The following is a 24,271-nucleotide window of genomic DNA, read 5'->3' as shown; positions in this document are numbered from 1 at the left end:
TTTCCTTCTTAGCTTTCTTGGAGGGAAGGGTTCACGTCCTTCAGCCAGTCGCACATGTAAGTCCCTCTCTGATCGTTTGCATAACTGCTCCAGTATAGAGCAATTTATTTATTTATTTATTTATTTCCATAAAGATACTTGCAATGAACAACTCAATAAATATTTTTTTTCATAGACAGGGATTTTGAAGAGACTATTCTGACTCAACAGCATGGGGCAATAACAACAGAATATTCAAACCTATTCTGAATGCAGTGTCAAAAGCTCTAATAAAGGAGACCATCACTGTTTAGGTACCAAATGAGACTCTAAAGCAAAAGAATCCAAAGTGCAAATTTAGCCAATTATTTTAAATCCATTAAATCAAAAGACTCTAATTCAAAATAACATTTTCTTGAGTATTTTCTGAGATGTCTTGTTGTACGCAGTCAGCACAGAATATTTCTACTTTAAAACAGCACATACACGGAAACAAAGTAATACCTGCATTAGGTACAACTTCCCCTTCTGTTCCCTGTGCATCACGTTCTGCTCTCAGCATAAATCAGAGGAACCATTAGTATTTTCAGTGCTCCAAGTGACACAATCCAGTGTTGTAAGAACTAAAACATAATTCTTGGTATTATTAAGAAGAAAAAAAAGACAATAAGCTGGTAAGGTGCTACAGGTTAGAAGCTGAGCACATAAGTAACTCAAAATAAGACAGGCTTGCTAGCTTGCAATTAAAATTTGTTTTTCATGGAAGTGAGATATTTGCAAAAAAAAAAAAAAAAAAAAAGGCAAATGATTCAGTGTATTTGGCATGAACGTAATTTGTTCTATGGCAAACCAATTATGTATTTCTAACTGATCATATGAAACACTAATGCATCCCAGAGATTATGGATTGGAATTACTTGTAACCTATAATTACTGATGACTGCAACAAAACATTTCTATGCTTTATAATAAATACCACTAGCAAGAGCTGTTTAACAGCAGCTTGATGTAGTTGGGGCCTGTGATATAATGCAGAAGAGGCATACATCAAATATCTCAAACCTACTGTTGTTCTTGCATAATAAGCCTAAATTCAGAAACTGATTTTCCACTGAAAGCGGGTCATGGGAAACTGGCAAAAATGAGCACTTTTTTCATTAGATTTGTGCTGAGACGATGAGTCAGCTATGATTAGATATATTCTGGAACTGGATTACAAGCTTTGGTAAAATGATGCTGAAATCTTGAATTTAACAGAGCAATAATCAGGATAATACAAGATTGTATCTACATCTTAGATTACCATTCTTAGATTACCGGTGTCCTTATAAAGTAATAAGACAGTAGGAAAGCATTTGTGTGCGTGACCAGTCAAGCAAACCTTTGGATTCCAGACTGATAACACTGCTTTCTCTCTAATGGAGACTAGTGAACTGTTACTTACAAAAAGGCTTGTGAAAAAGAAAGGAGAAAACAGCCTAACACTTGTTAGAATTGCTGAATTTAAAACAAAATAATTTTTGGATGTAATTACTTTAATATTAGGCAGATAAAAGAGAAGAATTTATAGAGGCCAATCAGAAAAACTGATATACATGTATAGCCAATAAGAACTGACATAAATGTATACATAAAAAAGTCTGAAGGTTTCAGTCAAAAGGGTGAAATAATATTTTTTCCCCCATTAAACATACCCTAATGTTCAGCATATTTTGTACAAAAATGTTATCTTCAAAAAGATGCCAGAGTGATATTACTATTTCAGTCCAACCAGTTTCCTTTGAAGTTTCCTATAATGGTAATTAAGTAAATTGCTTTAGGATTTCTTATGTTTTTTTCGGGAAAGGAACTGGTGGGGTAAAGAGAGATGAGATTGTCTGTCACCAAGCTATCTTTTTAAAAACATTTGTACTTGCTTCATTTATTGGAAAAAAATGATGGAATACTTACAAACTCTGCACCTTTCCCATTTTTTTTTAAAAAAGGAAATTTCTACTTGACAGTTGAAGTAAGAAACAAACTAAAATGACTGCTGACAGTCCTGGGTGCGTACAGAGAAAGAAAATGGAAGTTATGAGTCAATAGAAAGCTTTTACAGACCACACGCACTAAACCCAAGAGAGACGGTGTGAACTAGAAACCTAAATTACTGTCTTAGAACTGAGCAGGTGGTGGACAATATGAAGGTGACTGAAAGCCTAAGACTAATGCGTAAGTGTATGGTATAAAATGTCATTCGCCATGTAAGCAGAAATACATAATGGCTTTTAGAGCACGAAGAAGAAAGTTCTCTGCAATGTAACTCAGCAGTTCAAAGACCTCTAACCTCCATGTATCCAATTAGACAAAGAGAAATGGGCCTTTCATAGTTCCAGTGAATTTTCAAACATGAAACAATGGTTTCACGTGTACTTTTCTTGCTTAGCAAGCCAAGATAAAATTGTTTACAGTGTTGAGTGTACCATGAGTTGAGTTTTGCTCTGTTTTTCTTAAAATATATTTCTTAAACATTGTTAAAGATTCTCCAAAGTGGAAATTGGACATACACCAGCCAAGCAACCTGCTGCATCCATAGATTTAATCATTAAAAACAACTGCTAAAACCTCAGCCTTATTCTTTGGTCTAGCCTGGATTTCAGACCCCAGAGAATTTGAATACAGTATTTGCTGGTTTTGTTAACATTACAGAAAACCTGGAATTCCTACTATAAAAGCTTATGTAAAACTTCAGGGCTACTGCTTTCCTTAGTAACAACATCCCTGTTTTCTTTTTCCTTCAAATCTCTACAGTAAACAATGTAAAGTTGAGTAAGACTAACCCACATGGATTAGTATTTGAATTTATTTGGTTGCTTTATCTATTTTACAATATTGCATCCAGGAATAGTGCTGTACTGTTTCCCTACTATGCTAAACCTGTATTTTCTTGCCACTTTGAAGAACAAAAACAATATTTTGAGTATAAACACTCACGAGAGATCAAAAAGGAAAAGGAACTATTTGTTACATTCACCTACAACTTAAAACAGCTTCCTGAAAATCCATTGATCAGAGTACCAGACAGGCACCAGCTGGAGAATCGGGATCTGGGGATTCATCCAAGAACTGGGATCTTTCTGAACATTCAAATTCCTTGTTCAAATACAGCATCTGTCAGAGTAAACACTGCCTTATAAAACGTACTGTGATGTTTTAAAGCTATTTGTGCAATTTTTGTGGATGCCATTTAGGTTAAGCTTCATTAGGTAAACTCAGATACAGACCCAACAAGTGATAAATATATATTAGAAACAAGCAGGACTCATTATGAAGATTATATGCAGGTAGTTGTATCATGCTACATTATTTGTAAACAGCTCTAGCTAAATTTAACTATAATATGCATGACTATGCAAAAATACAAATGGTAATAAAAGTATTTTTTATGTCTGTTAGCCATGAAGAAAGAGAAAGGTGAGATGTTCTCAGCTCTGCATGTAAGTTTTGTTCCTTAGGCCTACATGGGCTGCACATGCAGCAGCATAATAAACTGATGGAAAAATCAAGCCCTGTAACTTGAGCACAGCACAGAAGTTACAGCTCACAGGCAAAGTGTTTCATATGCACAAAGGACTGAAGAACTGAACTCAAGAAAACTCAGCCTGTGCTGAAGGGAATTATCAGGATGTGGGAAGAAGTTTAACCCAGATAATGCCTGGGCCAGCAGCACACCAACCTCTGTTCAAGAGAGCAGGTTTTGGCTCTTTTTCAAAAAGCCATTATCATTCTATTCTGTGCTGAGAATTTTTCCCACTTAATTTCTTTATCTTTGTTAAGTAAAAGCACTTTTTAAGCAAATCAAATTGCTGTAAGTCTACAAGGAGAAAAAAGGTAATTCCATTTTATGCAGAGTTCCTTGAAAACACAACTCTTGTACGATATTGTTTATCCTGCAAGCTGCAGAGTAGCAGTAGCCACTTGGGCACTGGCTTCATTCACTCTGAAGCAGCACAACACAGTCTTTGTTGAACTTGCTTTGGAGTGAGTCATTGTGATTCACTGAAAAACTGTTCCCTCTGATGAGGCTGCTCTCTCCTGTGCCTTATGCAGGGCAGAGAGGGAGAGAAGACAAAAACAGCACCTTTGGACATGTGAACAGAAGACAGTAATGAAACCTGCAGTTAGTATCCAATCTTGAAATGAATAGTTCATTAATGAGTGTTAAGTGTTCGTGGAAACCAAGAGCAATAGTCTGCTCTACAACATACTGCTGCTCATGCATGTTGCCTGCAGTGAAAGTATGAAAACAGCTCGGGATTTATAGGGAGCCTTTTGGTTGGTTGGCTATTTTTGCTTCGTTGCAGCCTTAGCAAAATATAGCTTATAGCATGAAACTTAGCCAAGATAGCCAGGAGGCCTATGACCAGCGACCAGACATTAGAGGTTACATAATCTGTTTTTTCTACTGTGGGAGGAGGGAAGGGAGGATGAGAGGCCAAATATCCAAGTTTCCCTTGTAATAGCAAGTAAAAGCTCATAAAAGCACAATGAGATCAGATCTCACAACCATCACTTTTCAGTATTTTAAGCTGTTTGAAAAAGGAGATGGTGTTCATAAACAAAACCAGAGAATACTCTGGAGGGTCAGTCCTGAATTTGATTGCATATGTTATATTGAGTCAGATTCCTCATTTTCTGGCCTCTATGCTATCCTGTTGAATTCATTAGAAGGTTGTGGCTACTAGCCAAAAGCAATATTTAATGTATCCTAGAGCCTATATTGTTTAAAATATCTTCTAAGACAGGAATTTATAGCATTGCTAAAATAAAACTCATATTTCAATGGTAAAATACAAGCCTGCATACTTGCCATGCATACCAGAATTATATAGAAAATCCAGCTACGAAATTAGGAAAATATGCAGCAACTTCTAGAAAAAAAAAAATCCATTAAGACCTGCTTATACCTTGAAGAACAACCTTAAGGAAGAGATAAATCACAAATGCTGGCACACAGGCAGCTGCAATGGACCTAAAAAAAAATGCCACTGAATTACAAATCTGAGGGTTTTACCATGCAGGAAGACAGCAATTTCAGACTTCTATGGTGTACTTACTACCTTAGACAAAAAAGAATGGGACAAAGTCATGATTCTACCCTCATTTTGCACTTGATGCCTCTGCCCAGAAGAGTTTTGGTTTTTTGTTGGTTTTTTTTTTTGGTTTTTTTTTTTGCTGTGTTCTAGTGTAGTCTTTTACATATTATGTACATTATTATGCATTCAAAGAACAATAACATATGTACTTTCTGTGTCATCAGAGTGCATGTTAAAATTCAGCAGGAATTACAAAGTATTGCTTTTACAGACAGAAAACTGCATTGCTTTTTTTTCCCTCCTCTGAAGGAATAGAAGTATAGACTTAGCCTAAAACCTTGGAACAAACCTTCATTTATGAGACAGGGGAATCATTTTTATTCCACTGCATGAATTCAGTAGGCTGCCACAGGCCAGTCATAATCTGTTATTGTTTCCTTGCAACCTTGTACTATTAATTTTTCTTTTTAATGAACTGTCCAGTCTAGTTTAGCTATGGGAACTATGATGGAACTGCAGTATAAATGGTTTATGTCATACCTTTGTCAGAAGGCTTTCCCCTACAGCACTAGAATATAATTGAAAAGCCATTTTAAAATAAAGTAACTGAATGGTTGCAAATGCAGGCTGTCAGAAATAAAGTGGGAAAATCCTATGCATTACATTAGATTTTAGCAATTGCAACTTGTATGACTTTATTAGTGTTTATTCAAATTAGTAAAGCCACATAAACAGCATACATTTGCGTGGCTACATTAGCAAGTACTCCTGAGAGATACTGAAGCCATTTCTAATTTTTTCTTCAACTATAACACTGCAGCCATCAGTTTGGTTAACCATTTCAAGATAACCAAATTAACAACTTTCATCTTGGTTTATGGCGTAAACCATATAACCATGTTTGAGACAGCAAACAATCTTCTAAGTAAAACTGAAGACAGTTTTTTTGTGGTGTATGAAACCTGAAATGGCTAAATACACAGCAGTCTTTCTATATATCAAATGTGTGCAAGACATAATGTAGTTCTTACTTTTGTTTAAATTTTCTAGTCCTCTACATTCTTTCTGCTGTTATTACTGCTATTACTGTTATTACTTTTAGGAAAACCGTAAGAGAGGAACTGTAAAGAGCCCTTATACTTAAAGCTGACATCAGTTTTCTCAGTAAACATAGAATGAGTTCATCACAGTAGCAAATTGAAGATTTCTGTCAATATTTTTCCTGAGAAATGTTGAGTTTGTTGTTGTTGGTTTACACTTCCCACCTTTAAAATAACTTCTTAAATTTTGTCTGAAATTAATTTTATTCCACAACTAATACCAGAATACTTCAAGTTGTTTTGACTCACAGAGTCTTGGACTTGTGGTGTGTTTTCTAGCCAAGGTCTGAGCCTTTCCATCCTTTTTCTTCTCTTACAGCCAGTCTGCAATTTGTGTAGTTCAGTCACTCTTTACTTAGAAAAAAAAAACCAAAAAAAACAACCTTGCCTCATGGGAGCCTTCAGTTTCCTGCAACACAGCCCAGCAAAAGTGCTCCAGTGCACAGGGCAGAGCACACCGTAACCCAAACAAGGCTGGGATTTCCCAGAAGGCTGGGAAAAAGCAGAGATGAGTGTTTGACAGTGCATTATTTTCAGCATTTCAACAGAATTTTTTATTTTTTTTTTCCCCAACACAACCAGAGTTTCAGTTATTTTAGAAGGCATAGTGATTTGCAACAAAATAATGATTCCTCTGTTATCTGTGTGACCAGGATATACATCTTACACTGTTCTAACATTAGTTCCTAAGGCACTTGGAAATAAGCTCAAGCAAGTCTTCGAGAGCATCAACAGAGCAGAGGTAACAAATTCAGAGTCCAGCTCATTACACTGAATGTGTGCAATGAAACTAACACAAAGAAATTGTTCTCGACATTTTGACTCTCAGGCTATACTTTAAGAAAAACCTTTGGATTTGATGTACTTTGGAGTGTCCTCCCACTAAAATCAAAGATTCTGCAGTCATATATAAGCCTATTTCATTCAGACTTGTAATACCTAAAACATAACGTGAACCCTGCAGATCCTCTAAGTGTTTGTTCTGTGTTGTGCTTTTGTGGGTCAAAATTTCAAAAATTCAGGTCTTAAAACTTATAGAAATAGCTACTTGTATAGAAATAAAGTGAGATGTAATGCAGGTTAAAGCAGGCAATTGGAGAGATAACATTTTCTGGTTTAGCGGCTTCATTAAACATGCTAGCAGAGTAATAAGACAGGGCAATTCTACACAACTGAAAATAATTCTAATTTCCACCTGGCATTTATGCACAAAAAAAGCAAGAGAGCAATTTGCTTCCAAGATCTACCTTGTACACCAGAAACACTGTATTTTTCCTATTACAGTCAGGTTTACTATGAGAGAATTAAAAACTAATAAGGAAAAGGATGCTTTATCTGAAAAATGGCAATTCAAAAACAGTACAACACTGAATTTATAAATCCAGCAAGTGAACCTCAGTTTTCCATCCTATACAAAAGGTTTATACTCTCACAAAGGAATACTGCCTAAGTATAATGGATTGACCCTGTGAATTAACCATTCAGACAAAATTCTTATCAGAGAAATATAATTGAGAAGAAGCTCATCAGTCATGCCTACTCTCAGTCTCTTTAGAACTTCAGTATGCACATCTCATGCAGCACAGGAAGGAAATCTCTAGTCAGGATATTCCCACTTAAGGGAACTGCTGGGCATCTTTTGTGTGACTAAGCAGCCAAGTCTATGTCACAGCTCCAGAGGAGCTCAGAAATGTCTTTTCCTCTGCACTGTCATTCTTTGTTCCATTAACAATAGTTAAACATGAATATTTAGCTTGTAAACCATTTGATTATCTGGATACTGTAACAGGAAATTTGCATTCCTGAACAGGCACAGCTGGAAACAATTTAAAAAAGAAAGATTCTTCAAAGGAAGAGAATTTAAGAAGCAATATGGATGCCCAGGTTTACATGATAATCAACAAAAGCTGCTTATTCCTCCTCTTTTGTGTAAGGATCCACTTCACACTCCAACCAAAGAGAACACCCTACAGTCACTCTGCAGGAAGCTTGCTTTCAGAAATGATTTGTTTGAACTCTGAAATGTAAAAAAGTCTACAAAAATAGACACAACATTTTGTCACATAAGGCAGGAAAAAAAAAAACAAACCCACAACCTCAACATGAAACTCAGTTGGTTAAATTCAGTTACTTCATATACTAATGACAGTGGAGGGTTTTCCTTTAAGATTTTCTTTACACTTGGAAGTGAAGCTCTGAAGTCAAGATAAAGAAGTGTAGAACAAGGCCTGAACCAAATCATAAGAAAAGTGACAGAAGGGATGAACTGAAGAAGAAAGAATGAAGAAACACACATATAGTTTTGCACAGAGGAGAGACTCAATGAAACAGAAAGCACAACCAATTAAGATTGTTTACTGTGTCTTTTTGATGCTCACATATGAACCTGAAGCCTAGTTTGGAAGTCTTTGGTCCAACCAAATCATCTTTAATTTCATTCAATTGAAAAACTGCATCTGCAAATGAACAGACCATTGCCTGCAAATTCTGGACCTTGTGCTCAGTAAATGACAGGACATCAATCTCACATTCCTAATGAAGAAGCAAAGGAGCTCACACATTTCCCAGCTAAAGCAAATTGAATGTTGTATGTATCACTGTCAAATACATCCTGATACCTTAACCAGTTGGTGGAAACCATTTACACACATCTATATAGCTGCTTACAAGGATGATGAGCTATACAGCAGATTCGACTGCCAGAAATGAAATAATCACCATACAAGGACATTTCTACTGAAATGAAGCTTCTGTCAAGCAGAACTTGAGTGCACTGAATGTAAAAACTGTGAATGAGTCAGCTAGACAAAGCACTTTCATATCCTGCCTTTGTAATCTTTATCCAACACAATTCAGATGGGATTATGCTTTTGAATGTAAAATGGTAGCATTTATGTGTTTGTAACCTATTACATTTACTCCGTTCCTCTGTTAATTAAAAAAAAAGTGTGGATATTTCTGTAAGTGGACAGTTCTCACATCTGAAGAGGTTTCAACAATAGCAAAACTGAAAGTCACAGAGGATATGGAAAATTTAAGGCATTAAGGGCAGCAAATATCACTACTTTAAGGTTCAGGGTTTCCAGTACTGCCTCATCTCCATACTTTCTGCAGCCACCTTCTCTGAAGCCTAAGTCACCACCAAATTCTTCTAAGCCATGTTTGAACAGTTCTATTAAGCTGATAGATACTGCACAAAATATCAGAGAAATAAACCAAGTACAGAAACACTGATGAAAATAAACCTACATATTAGAGAATGTATTGCATTTCTGTTCTTCATTGCTACATTGCTGTGAGTTTTCAAGAGGTTCTCTGAAGTTCCAAGCCAGAAATTAAATAAGCGTAATTCCAAAGATGCACATTATCAAGTCATGCCTTAAAGGCACAGCAGGACACTCCATGTCCTACAACATTGGCTGTGCTGAACTCAAGACCAATGGATAAACTCTGTGAAACTGTATGAGATACAGTAGCTGACAGCTCCTAACAAGCAAGAGATTAGTCACAGCAAAAATTCTCCCTGTACTCCCTGTATTGCACAAGCATTGTAGGCTGGAGAGAAGAGAGGAGATAAGCATATCCGACTTGTTATTCAGAAGATCACACAATTGGATGTGCTACTTACTTTCACCCACTGGAAACACGTTGCCAATTTATGTAGCATATTCCACACATTTGAAACGCCACTTAATGATACACTGAAGACAATGCAGATGAAAGCTTTCTGCTGCCACTTCTCCCGTGCTTCAGCTCTGGCTGCAAAGAATGAAAAACTACATTTCAAATCCAAGGCATTGTCAGTACTGTAATAAAATTCAAGTTGAACCTACAAACTACCCCAGCAGCCCAAAGAGAGTTTAAAGAACAGTAATTCAATAATCTTTACACATAAAGATCAGAATTAATAAACAGCTTTTGTCTTAACAGACTATTGCAAGAACGTTCCCATCACTGAAATGCTGGAGGCTATCTCACTATGCCTTCACATCTCTTTTGTCATCTCCAGGGAAAAAATATATATATTATTATATATATATATATAATTTAAAAGAAAGAAAAAGAAAATACATCTATATCTATGGAAAAATCTGTTTGAGGAACATTATCCAATATAAGGCACGTGGCGGTGAAAAGAAATAGGAACAGCTGCAGATACCAATAGCCAATATGATGTGCTTTGAACACTTGCAAGTTCTCTAAAGGCATATTAGAAAATTAGTATTATTACCATTATAAGAAAGAAGGGAATTGTTTTGGTGAGTGGAACTGGTGCTACAGTCAGGAATAGGACAAGACTTTTGAAAAAGAAACTGAATAAGAGGTGCCTCTGTAAGAAATTCATCAGTTTCAGTAGTCAGCATTCTTTTCTAAATGGGATAGTGCATTGAGATATTCTATGCGAAAGGCACAGGAAGAAAAATAAACTGGCTTCTTCACTCACTAGGCAAAGTGAATCTTCTGCATCTAAACAAAGAAGTTGAGAATGCTGACAGTTTCAGAGGAGCAGACAGTCATCATTCTGTATGTTTCCAACAATATGTTCTCACACAGGTAAAAAATACAATTAATGTGACTAAGTGCCAGAGAAATACTCTGTTATGACCTACTGTTATGTACCAGTGTAAACACCAGATTCGTGATTCTCACTTGATACTTTGACAGTACTAATGAGAATTAAATTAATCCTTTAACTAAGATCCATTTCAGCCAAGGAAGTCAGGCTGAGTTACCCAGGGTTTTCAGCCTTTGTCAGTGACAAAGTTTAGGAGGAATTACTGCAAAATAACCTGTGCAATTTGTGTTTTCACCATTTAAAAACAATTTTATCTACATTCAAGTCAGTAATTTTTGCAGTATAAACTTCTACTGCTACCTCTTCTGTATCAGTCCTCAATTTCTCACTCCCTTTCACTCCCATTAAAGCAGTCAGGTTTTACTGGTGATGAATAGTTCAGCAGCAGAGTTGGTAAATTTCAAAGTTGCTAACAAAACTATTCAGGAGAAATTAACAGGCATTTTCTGAATATTACATATAAAATACTGCAATATTATACTTAAACATACTTCACACATAATCTATCAAAAGACAATACTATGAGGATTCTACTGTCAACTGTGACTGCAGATATATTCACTCTCTGTCTTTATTTGTGATCTACATCCAAGCAAAGTCATTCTGGGATAGGGAAGTCTGCTGATAAGCTCCAAGAAATAAGGAATGTTCTCTATGATGACAGCTGCCAATATACAAACCACGTGCTTTATGAAAATACTCAACACACATAACAATTATGCAATACACTATAAAGTGCATACAACATTTTAAATATGTTAATTCAGGAACCAAATTCATCTTTTTTATTTCCTCCATGAAGGACCTTTTGAACCAATTCACAGTCTGTCTATGTGAAAGACTAGAAGTGAACGAACTTCCTTCTTTTGATCATTTTCTCCTTATCTTTACAGATGACATCTTTGCAAATGACTTTGCAGTTCAAGGCTTCCTCATGCTGACAATAACTGAAGTTGCTGAGATAAGTATTTCTCAAAATATCCTTTTACATATCTCCACTGTCTTAATTTTTATTTATTTATTTATTTTCCCCAAGATCTGCTTTTGCTTTTAAAAGCAGCAAATGCAGTTGGTAATAGATATGACTACTCTTCAGACTGACCTGCTGCATTAAGTTTTTTCCTGTATGCATACCTGAGTGCGAGACAGTGAAGCGCCTACATGCGTAATAACTGAACTGTCAAATAAAAGCTCCATTTTCAAGCTACGTTGCATTTAAACAGACATCTGAGGTTACAAATCAATATTTTTTGTAGTACTGACCATTATTTGAAGCACATAAATCTTCATACTAACATCGGGCAAGGAGAGAGAAACTCCTGCAGATATCAGTTTTCAAGAGAGGTGAGATTTAAGACTGCTGAATGATTCCCATCATTAACATAGCACAAGAAATAGTTTAGTTGATTAATTTTAATACACAGGGATCAGATATCACCACCTTTTCTGTATGTTATTTCCGACTACATTTGAACTTCAGTAATACAGACTCCATAGCCTTTAAAAAAGGAGAAAAGCCAAAACAACTGCTGTATTTACAGAAGGCTGTTTCAAAGTCTGGTTATAACTCTTAAAATAAAACCTTAGAAAAACAGCCATTAAACAGTTGTAATGCTCCAAACAGATTTGACACAGTGGCATTTTGATTCGAATCTTCTAACAAGATTTTTTGGGGAAAAATAAGCCATGTCTTCAGTGTCGTTTTATACAAAGTGACAACTTGAACAATTTCTGAAATGTTGCTGGTGAGGGAGGGGGAAGAAAAAAAAAAAGCTCAAACCCATTGTCACTATGGTAATTATTTCACAATGCATGATGTTAAATGGGCAGTCCTGTGGCCTAAGAGGCAGCTGAATCCTGCATTGTCCTTGCATGATAAAAAGATTTGAGAGTCTGAAAAGCAGAGGAACGGAATCTCACAGCTTCTTAGACTTTGCACTGAAAGGGCCATTGTAACATCATCATAAATCCTGGGCTCCCCAGGCACTTGACAACTAAAGCAGTGGACAATAGAATTCTTGTGTTGAACAAAACACTCCTTGTCTGCCAAAGGGCTTATCTGCTTCATTTACAAATGTCTTTCATTGTACCGAAGTAATTCCCTATTAGAAAAACTATTAGGAACAGAACTAAATAAATATTCACAGCTTTGTGGTCTGTTTGGCAAAATGAATGAACTAACACAATCAAGAAGCATGCGAAATATGAGATTTAAATCAAGGAAACCCTAAACAACCCCAACCAGTCCTCTCCTCGTTTTCCCTTTTCCTGATTGCAGGGAATGGCACGGAACACACATCAGTCACTGTAGAAGTGCCTGGGGCACACAACACTCACTAACAGGAAAGTTTTAGATCAGGTTGAAGCAAAATCCTGTCCAGCGTGCTTTTAAAGTTAAGTGCTTCCAGATGAGCGATTACAGGAATAAACGTGGGGACATATCTGGGAGCTCACTGAAATGGAGACAGAATACTTACAATCAGGAAAAGATGAAAACGGTGAGTTTATAACCACAGCTGTTTTGATGCTTGTTACCGAGGGAGACAAAGGGAACCGTTTCTGAAACGAAATTGTGGCCACATTACTGCAGCCTTTCTTTTTTTCCCCAACATGTTCAATGAAAATTCTGGCACCTCTCATAAAAGTGAATGGGAGACAATAAAACATTCCAGAGAAGCAAATTTGCAACTTAGAAAAAAAGCATTTCTGACATACTCAGAATTCCACCACAGCAGACATTCACATAAAGTTATTTGATTCAATTCAGTGGGAAAGTGCTGATGGAAAAACATTTTCCACCATTTGTGGTTATTAGGAAAAAAAAACACAACCCTATCAGTCTAAAGCATTGATTGTTCATCCAGTCAATACTGTCCATATCCAAAGTGCTACAGTAATCTGAACAGCTGACTTGGAACGCAGAGCAGCTGAAACTTCCTGGCTGAAATATTGATAATAAATTATTTATATGAAACCAATATGGAAACAATGATTTGCCCAGGACAGGAAATGGGCTGAGTGGCTGAACAGGTTTTTTGCTTTTTTGTTTGTTTGTTTGTTTTTTTATGGTGGGTTGAATTGTTGCTTTTTTACTGTGTCTGATTATAACGTGCCAAAAAACATATAGGTACTTCTAACCTGCACACTAAACAGACATTCAAGTAGGAAAAATTAAACACTCCGAATGTCCACCATAAAAACATCAATACTGTTAAAATACAACAAAGGTTTTAACATCACTTAAGCTGAAAATGGCAGAGATTCAAGCTTATGACCACAAGATGACAAAACACAAGATTCAGGAAGATGCGAGTCTTCCCATGGTTGTCCCATGAATTTGCAGAGTGACCCTAGCACACAGCACTTAACCTTTGAGCCATTTCTAGAAGTGAACAAAAGCACACTATAAAGCATTTCACCTATGAAAAACGTAGTAATCTGAACAAAAATCAAAGGAGGCCTGAATTCAGGCCTCCCACATGCCATCTGAGGAGCTGTGTTTGGGTGCAGAGCTTTGCCATTCTTTTCTCACCCTCTCTCCTCAATGAATAATTATGCCTATATCTTTAGAATACTCAAGTTCTGACTTAACAGTGACCTAACTTCTCACATGCCTTTTTTAATGCTCGCTGTTCTAAGCTATGCAACACCAAATCTCCCCTCCACTTGAACACGCATCTCCTTAATTTACACTGTTATTTTGATAAGTGCTCAGTTCACAATTCAGAAATAAGTCTGTTCATTTAATCTTTAATTTTTAAACAAAAAAACTGTTTCCAGCTTCACTGTTATTTCTCCTACATGCCACACAACCACAGTTCATTTTGATATAGCCAGCAGCCTCTGTTTAAGTCTCTTAGTGACAAACCAGCATTTAACCCTGTTAAAGAATATATATATGGGTACCTTGACTAGGAGGGTACCGTCCTTGGCTATGTATAAATTGCTCCTGTAAGCTATTATTTTAGCATCTAAATAGGCTTATGCTCTAAACCACCTTTCCAGAGAATCTATCTTTTTCCATTTACTGCAGGCAGCTAAGCTCAGTAATGTGAATCCCCACATGCCGCTACCAATATAGCATCCTAGAGTACTTCAGGTGGGAAGGGACCTCCGGAGGTCATCTGGTCCAACTCCACCACTGAAAGCAGCACCAGCTTCAAAGTTGCATTAGATAATTAAAGCTGTCACTTCATCAATGTTAATAGCTGATATTTGCAGTACAACCAAGTGCTCTCTGCATGGACATGAATGCTCCAAGGGCTTACCATGTTCTGCTGAAAGATGGACAAATTTAAGGGTCAGAGAATAAAACAAAGGGCAAACACTGCATGAGGAAGTATAAAAAGACAATCTCACATAGCCTGTCTTATAAATACATACACAGGCAGTTACAGGTTCTGCTGGCAGGTGAGTGCCAATGACTTTGATGACTAACCACATTTCAGGGACTGGGGGTATTTGTGCAGCTGCATGCATGCATCCTGAGAGTCCAAACCCCATGCTGAGGAATAGCAGTGGGGAAGCATATGTTGCCTCTCTTACTAACTGCCAACACCACAGAATTTGAACAATTCAGAGGTCTAGTTCTGAGGTAGGAAAGTGTTAATATTTGTATTTTACAGCACAGAACTGAGTCCAGAGGAGCTAAGTATTCAAACCATTATTTGAATAAGACATCTGTCATAAATCAGGGCTAGAAAACATATTTCATACATGTGGACTAAACAGTTGTCCTAAGCTCTCCCTCCATCCAGAAGGAAAGGAGGAGCTTGTCATCCAACAAGGACACCCAGAAGTAATGCAGGACTTGCAAGCTAAGGGCAAAACTCAAGAGCTGCAGAGAAGGTCCCACAAAGACAAGGTTCAGTTCAAAGCAGGTAAGCAGTCTATTTCTCCTTCTCATGAATTATTCTGACTTTACATTCTGCACTCTACCAATATATTTGCCCTTGGTGATCCCTTCCACATACTGCTGAGGTGCTGGCTGACATCCAGCAGGTCGCAGTGCCACAAGCAGGGAACCACAAGCCCGACTGCCTCTGGACATGGCCTGAAAAGCAGCCAGCTGTACTGAGTCCTGTGAGATGGGAAGGCCACGAACGATGGCTGTAAATTAGCAAGCTAAAAAGAAGAATACCTGTATTTTCTCATAAGAGAAAAGCATATGTACTAATGCTTTTCAGAACAATGACAAGCTGTAGAACGAAGTCCAAATCTCATGTGTCCGAAGCCAAATTACATAGCAGAGAAACAGTTTGTGTAGGCTTCCAATGAACAAATCAGCCCCCTAATCTAACATGCTCTTTACAGATCCTATGAACATCCAGGCCTTGTGTGCACCCAATGCAATATGACTTCATCAGTTCCTCCCTTGCTTTTGGGTCACAAATGCCTGAAGGCAGATCACAGGCCCTTGAGGATAAAGTCTGTATTAATTAGCTTCAAGCTGCTCCAGTCCCATCGTATGCAGGTACTAAGAATGCAAGTGGATTGGAAGGCCTGAAGGCAGGTATGTTCTGTCATTTTAAATATCATACATCAAGCCCTCCTTTTCCAGGTTTCCAACTTCTGAGCTTCTGAAAACCAAATTTGGAAGAAGAGGATCCACAAGAGAAACATTGTTTTATACATAAATACATTAAAAAAAAAAAAAAAGTTTTATTTACATCTTTCTCATTCACAAATATGTACATGTAGCACACTGTATCTGATTTCCCTGGATTTGGAAAAAGTCTTCATTTGTGCTGTAAATGAAAAGACTATTTGTATTTTTTGTCTACTAGATTCAGTATAGGTTCTTAAACAGCCACTAGTAAAATGCTCATATATATTCCCTCATGGGGACATATATGATAGATACAAAGACAATATCCCTTAGTACTGATATAAAAAAAACAACATAAAAGAATTGCATAAAAGCCTTCTAGGTCACTCTGGAACAACTTCCACCTAAAGGAAATAAGAGACTACTGGAGTGGGATTTCGTCATTGCTGAAATATTCTAATGGCACATTTTCACTACAGATTTTTTTTTTTTTTTTCCTTATTTGTTTCCTCTCCTTGTCACTTTTACATTCATATTCACTGGTGTTTTTCTTCCACAATATATAAATGATCAGATCCTTCTGTTGTGATCAATAGCAAAGCTACAGCAAAGGCCATCTTTACTAGCATTTGGTACTCACTTTATCTTATCTTTATCTGCTGCCATTTTCAGCAGGCTGTTTTCTATTTCTTTCCTCTGGCTTTCTTCTGCTCTCTTTTATCAACCTCTTCTAGTGACCTGAAAAGAAAATCTAAAATTGAGAGCCACTGAAGTATATGCTGAATGCCCCCATTAGCTAAGCTGTAGGGGACACTCAGCACAGAAAAAGAAAAAAAGAAAATCAACTAACCTTTCAAAAAATCTTTATATAAATGTTCAACAAATGTTCCTGCTGGTTCCAGGTCCACTGGAGACACCCAAGAAAGAACAATTTTGGGACATCAGAAATAACCATAAAGGAGAATAGCTCAGAATTCGTCCAAGAGACTTGAGAAAGACAGAGCTTTGGTCTTAGGAACATTTGTGGGTTTTTTTTCCCCCAACTTTCCTTCTTTTATTAATAAATAAAGAGAAGTTGTTTAAAGTCACCACAGAGATCTGACATTTTTGAATATCTCTGTGCCTCATTCAACTCACTGAATATCTCTGTCACCGCAGAATGATACATGATTCATTCTGGGAAGCTGGGAAGCTTATTGCACACCCAGCAACGACTCTTCAAAAGTTTATTTTTTTCTAAGTATTATCTGGTCTTATTTCTGGACTCAAACTTCTTTCCCTGTCCTCCCATGTTCTCACTCATCATAACTTGTCTAGATGCAGACAGGATGGAATGAGGGAAAAATGGATAGTAAACTTATTTTAGGTCAACCAAAAGGCATTCACTCTGTCTTTGTTACTCTTCCTTTCTTCATTTCCTTTTTTGTTTTCTCAAAGGACATTACACAGTTGGCTTCTCAATCAGGACAAACCGATGTCAAATTCATTAATTTGACCATGAAGCAGTCTTTAAATGTTGACAAAAGAAAGCTTAAATAATGAAGAAAGATGAGTTAAACTTATTGATTCTGAACACAAGTTCCTTTAAATGGTATATTTCGGCTTTCCGGACTGAACAATACTTCACAACTGATGTTGGGAATAGTATCTAAACAACATATCATTTTCAAGAAACGGTAATTAAAGATAAAGGAAAGTATCAATGGGTAAATACAGGATCTAGAATATATCTAAGCACTAAACAAGCACTAAGAAGCTTCCAAGGGGCCTGGTGTACAACTTTTACTCACACCTAATCCAGATTTTCCAGAAGTGCAGCAATGTTTAAGGCAAAGATTACATCACTTTCTACCTCCTATTATTTCAGGACTCTGGAAGTGATGATATTTATATATTTTCTTACTGGAGTTAATTTGTTGGTTTTGGGTAATATGCTGCAATATATGCTTTAGAGTTAATACATAAATGCAGATCTGTATTTCAGCTGCATCAGGCAATGAAGTGCTTGTAACAATGAAGTCCACATACAAAATTAACAAGAACGTTCAACAATATTAATATTTAACATTAGTCTGCTATTCATTATGCCTCCGAAATACCACAGAGACTTTAGTTTTCTGTAGTGTAATTATTACAAGCTATGAGCAAGTGGATTATGAGGTTTCTTCAAAACAATGATAGTGAAATAGAAATACGCATAACAAAATAATAACAGAGTGCTTTTCATATTCAGGAGAAACCTGAAGAATTCTACTAATGTCAATGGGAGTTTTGTCTAACAGAGATAGATCCTACATACTTTAAAGGCATTTGCTTTAAATAACAATAAATGCTCTAAAGTACTGTTCAACCTCATACTCAGCAAAATAAAAGGAGATATATTTATTAAATGAGGAGGGTTGACAAAATAAAACAAAATCAAACAGCTGGTTAAAAGCTACATCCACAGTTTTAAATAGTGGGAAATGATGGTCTCTGCTCCCTCCAAACTGATGACAGCACTGTGCCAGGGAGGGTCAGATACTGAGGAAAAAAGCTGTCTACTGTGCAGGCACTGGAACAGGCTTCTTAGTGAGCTGGTTGATGCCCAAAGCCTACCAGTGTTCAAAGAGCATTGGGGTAATGCTCTCAATAACATGCTTTAATTTTTGGTTAGCCCTGAAGTGGTCAGTTGGACTCAATATTTGAAGGTCCCTTTCACCTGAACTGGTCTGTTTTATTCACATTCTCAGAATCGCAGCTACTCTTAAGTTTCAATTGTTTTCTTTTGGGACTCAGCCAGGAATGCCCAACACAAACATAGCCAGACAAAAAATGGCAGACTGTGTGTGGAAACATTCTAATGCCTAATAAATCCAAACATAACTTTACAATAAAGAAACAAGTCTGTTTGTCAACTGTGCAGAAATGTGGCTCCTCAGAAAATGAATGGAAATGTCACTTTGCCAAAAGATTATCTAAAAAAAATCTAAGTGGAATATTTTTTGGTATAATTTTCATACAGCAGGAACTTTTCAACTAAATTGGACAGGGATGGAAGAATATTCCAGGCCCAAACTTAAATCTCCTGGGTGGCCTCGGGCAGATTTTCTGGGAGTATCTACACAGTATATTGCTGGCAGATGTGAGCTCTTTCTGCCCAAGTTCCAAGTTGAGCTGAAGCTGAACAAATGTGGTCAGCACAGCACTGAATCCAACCCACCAAGTCCTACTGTGAGGTGAGGCATATGAGCTTCTGTTCCAACCTGCTAATTCAGATTTGGCACCATGATAAACACATTTGTGTAGCTCTGGTGGGCTGAGATTCCATCTGCCAACAATAGACTTTGTCAACATGCCCTCTGCTCCTCAGCTCCAGAGCTGAACTGGAGATAGTAATTAATGCCTGAATCTGAAAATGATATTGTGAAGGTAAGTTAATTTACTCTTACAGTCCTCTAAAAGTAGAATCATATAGCTGCATAGTAATTACTTAAAGTAGTAAACCTTCTTTGCCATGGATGCTGCAGAACTGAGATAAAGCTGTAGACGTACTTTATGTTCAATTTAGTGAGATCTTAAGTTGGAAAATATATACTCATGTCCAGTGTTTTCATATTACTGTAACTGTACGGCACAGAGAAAGAGGATGAGGAGTAAACCACAGGAACTCCATAACTATTAAGATATTTCCTTTTACATTTATGTTTTACTCAGGTGCTCTTTTTATGCTTTTGATTTTCAGTGCACAGAAACCTCAGCAACCACATTTGAGAAAATAGACCTCAACCCCCCCCCCCCCTCCACATCAATGCAGAGATTTTGAGTGGTTACATAAAATACCTCCCAACATATTTTGTGAAGAAACATCTTGTGGTATTGAGAAATAGACCATGCCATGACTCAAAAGGTCATGCATCCATGACAATAGACCAAACAAAAATGACCAAAAGTCTTTCAGAAAAAAAAATCCAGTGCTGTGTTGAACATATAAATTTTGATGACAGCAGGGAAAGACACACATCTGCACAGCACCAGAGCAAAACAGCCTTTCACATCACCCAGAAAGGGCCCCAGACACATGCTCAAACTGGAGCACAGATACCCGCTCTCTCTCCTTCTCTAGGTTCTAGGTATGCAGTAATCTGTGCATTTATACAAGCCTGTTACAAGCATGGTCTTTACAGCCTCTGCAAATGCATAAACCTGAGAAGATTTACTTTATGCTACACAGATGTTATTAATTGCCTTTGGAACAGGAAGTCAAATTATGTATTATCTGAATATGAAACACAGTTGGAAGGGAAATGGAGTGGTTGTGCTGCACTTTTTCCCTACAGATTTCTTTGTGCTCTAAGTTTCCAATATTAAAGCTACCTCGTTCCAGCACAGAAATATCTGAATTAATAAAAAATAATAATTGCAGGAAATTTTACTTATAGGGAAGAAAATAATTCCAAAGTTTCCAAGCAACTTAAAAGCATAATTTATTCTAAAAGTCTTAATTTAATATACCATTATATCATATTGATTTTGGAAAAAGGCTTGTGAACCCGGGTGTTTGGAGACCTTCCTCACAACATCAAACTCAAATCTCTGAGTTAAATGCAATAAAGCTATATGTGCAATGAAACGTTAGCACAGCTGTCCAGTGCCTTGCAGAAAATGTTACTTAATTTCCAAAATCAGAGCCAGCATTTGGTTTGTGCAGTAGAGAGCGTATTTTCCCAGAATCTATCCAAGTACAGAAGAGATTGTTATCTGAGCTCTCGTATGTAGTAAACTGCCTACAGGTACTTCAGGGACAAGCCAAACTCAGCAGCAACCATGAAGGCCACCACATTGTCCCATACCTGCATCAGCCAGCCTGCTATCTCCAAGAACAGACATGCCCATTCTCCCATTGCACCTTTGGAGCATACAGGACCCCAGGCTCGCTACACCCAGCCCTGAGTAGAACAAAGCAACTCATGAGATAGGAAGTTTAGCTGTCTTGGAAGAAAAAAAAAAAAAAAAAAGAAAAAAAAAACAAACAGGGAGCCTTAAGAGTGAAGCCAGCAAGCTTTGAAGAGCCAGCAGGCTCCCATGTTAGCCATATGCCTTCATATGTCTGTTCTGTGGGAGTGTTACAGCTCCTGCTGTTCTATTCTTCACTTTTTAAAGAAAATGTTACAAGGCCACAAGGACTCACAAACATTTGTTGACATTTCTTCTGGGTCAGCCTTAGGAGGCCTGCAAGAATTTAAACATATGGCAGTATTTAGTTGCATGAGGGAATGAGTTGTTTCAGAGAAAAGCAATCTTTAGTTGCAAAACAGTTTAAGCCACCATAAAGTTGAGTTGCTTTTCTTTTTGGCCAAAATCCAACCTTTCCTTATTATATTTTTCACATTAAATTTTTAAAGCAACAGCAGCTTTTCAGTTAAGTTGGTATAACAGAATGTTTTGCAATATTTTCCACTGTCCTCTACACAAGTAATATCTTGATAAGGGATTCCAGATCAAGCAGATGTGATGTTTGGTTACACTTGGAGAACTGGATAAAAAAGATGGGACAAGCTGACGTCTGAGATGAAGGTTATTGCCTTCATTCGTCAAGGGGCAGAGCCATGATCATTTGGAACTAGAATATTATTTGAACTGGGTTCTTAACACGTTTCAGCAGCAGCACGTACTCATTTGCAAAGCAGGAAAATGGATTTACAAGGCTTTATCTTGTTATTCAGATGACATTGTCCTAAGTCAGCTGCTGCTAAGTGTACGACAGCTCACCTGCTAGCGTTCTTTATATACTGCTGTTAAAAAAAAATATACCTTGCACACAGGGATGTTGTCTGTAGCCATGAGTAAAAGGCAGCACAATGTTAGGTCTGCCCAACAGCAGAGTAGGAACACACTTGGCACAGCCCCATTGATGGTGTTTTGCCACAGCAACCCGCCTCACAATAAAGGTAAGAGCCCTAGGCAGGCTGATTTTCCCTCAGTGCTTTTTTCCTTCAACACTGCAGCACACTAATGAAGAAGCTCCTGCGGTTCTTTTCATTTGCATGATACTAAATAGGCTGCAGTCATGCCTATTAGTTGTACAGCACAGTGTTTAAAATGAGTAATGTAAGCAATTGAAATGAAAGGTCTTGCATGGAAAACAAGGATGCAAGAGACATTCTGTTCTCCCAAGTATATAGCAGGCACTTTTTTTAACATATAGACTTGACTAAGGAGTTAAGTTTATCCAGAAATGTCTCATTAACAAACTGGTAATCTACCACGTTTTCTGAAATGCTGTTCTTTGCAGTCTTCAAGAAAATAAGCATATAACATCTCAGAAGAATTTACAATCTATTGTATAAATTTTGTTTAAATTAAATAGGTATTTCCTGAAAGGTACTCACCTATATTAAACCTTCACCCCAAATTATCTGTTCCTCTAAACTGTCACAAAATAAGTGTGTGAGGTATTCTGATATTACAGGAAGGAATACATTTTTAAGCCTTGATCTCAAGCAAGAGATTGCAACGAATAACAACCAGTAACTTCAGAGGAAACAGTAAACAAATACAGACTGTAAGTCACCACACAACACATCTGCAGACTTCAGGATAGGATAGGCAGGTCTTGCTGAATTGTGCTCAGCAGTGGAATTTGGTTATGAAGGAAGGACCTGGAGGAAAATAGCATCCTCGCAGGAAATCAGCTGCAAAAATTTTATTCCAATGCCCATTCGATACAGTAAACAATAATTTCTAGTCAAAAACAAACAGTCTAACACAATAGGCACCAACCTGGAAGTTGAATTCAAAGCTTAAGAACATGTAAGCCAGAGGGATCAGAAGCCTGCATCAGCAGCACAAGGAGAACAAAACAATGAATAAAAGGGACTCTGTAACTCACTACTAAAGTGTCAGAAAGAAAATGGCTTCAGGAAGCTGAAGCCATCAGCTTGTAGCTGACGTTAAAAGGTTAAAAATAAGTTTTATGTATTCAAACAGTGGCAGGGAGACTTTACTGGAAACTTTTCACTGCTTTCAATGTCAGGGCTGAAAAGCAATTTAAATTAGGAACTGCAATGAAATTTCTGCACAGGCACTTGGCATTAAAGTCCTCTTCCTGCCAACATTGTGACAGAAGGCAAGACACACAAGTCCATTTTTAACTTTGTTTAAGACAAACAATGAATTCATATTTGAAGTACCACAGCCTGAGATAAAAAGGCATGTAGGATTCTTAAGTCTACATAGCAATGTCAGTTTTAAATAGAAAAGAAAAAGATTCAGTTCTGCTTCTGTATAGAATATAAACAAAAATAGCAGTATTTAGTATGAAATACACACTCTGAGGAATCCTTCAGGAGTGACAAATTCTTGTAAGATCCCAGTTGTATACTTAAGGTTTTCTCATGCATTTAGGTTCAGAGCAGCATGTAACACAGTGCCTAGGTGGGCAGACTGCCGCAGAAAGCCAAATAAACTGTTCCACACCTGCACAGCTCTGTGCCTTGTGCTGCATGTCAGAACTGGCACAATTTATCACAGGTTTCAATACTGCAAGCCTTTTTTGTGCCTCTTGGATAGAAGTTCTATCAGCTGCACTGAGGAAAACTTAATTCCAACACTGAAATCAGAAAACAGTTTGTGTCTGTATTTAGCTACTTACCACAATTTACTCATTTCTCTTTTACAAGATAAAAAAAAAACCATTGAAGATAGTCTGATAACATCCACGAGCAATTGCAAAAGCTATGCAAATATTGCTAGCATACTATAAATATTCATCTCATATTAAGTATTTTTGATCAGATTCACACACTTTCAGATTTTGTTCCGGCAAATATTTCCCTGAATTTAAGTTATCAAGCATGTTTGCTGAAACAGCATATTTTAAGCAACTATTCACAGCAGACTCATTCAAAGAGCTGCACTTACCCATTTACGGAACCAAAGTTTATTACCCTGCTTGTACACCCCATCCATGCAGCTCAAAATGTATCAGATGGGTTATAGGAATTATCAGAAT

General features: G+C 37.1%; 1 protein-coding gene across 5 annotated transcripts in view; it reads right to left on the bottom strand.

The window, feature by feature from the left end:
* The window catches only part of CDH11 (cadherin 11), a 77,128-nt gene that overhangs the window by 29,429 nt on the left and 23,428 nt on the right, over positions 1 to 24,271 (bottom strand). For 2 of the 5 annotated variants that reach the window (XM_085551159.1, XM_032447058.2), the window contains exon 2: positions 9,783 to 9,913. The exons of 1 other annotated variant lie outside the window; for it this stretch is intronic. The gene's annotated coding sequence lies outside the window, so the exon portion shown is untranslated. Of the gene's footprint in view, positions 1 to 483; positions 603 to 9,782; positions 9,914 to 16,918; positions 17,017 to 24,271 lie in introns of all 5 variants that reach the window. 2 more of the 5 variants (XM_015874076.2, XM_085551158.1) reach the window with 2 other exon arrangements.

Source organism: Coturnix japonica, chromosome 6, assembly GCF_054131305.1.
Source record: "Coturnix japonica strain WE chromosome 6, WE-NBRP24, whole genome shotgun sequence".
NCBI lineage: Eukaryota > Metazoa > Chordata > Aves > Galliformes > Phasianidae > Coturnix > Coturnix japonica.
Note: the sequence above shows the minus strand (reverse complement) of the source record. Positions and strands in the feature narration are given on the sequence as shown.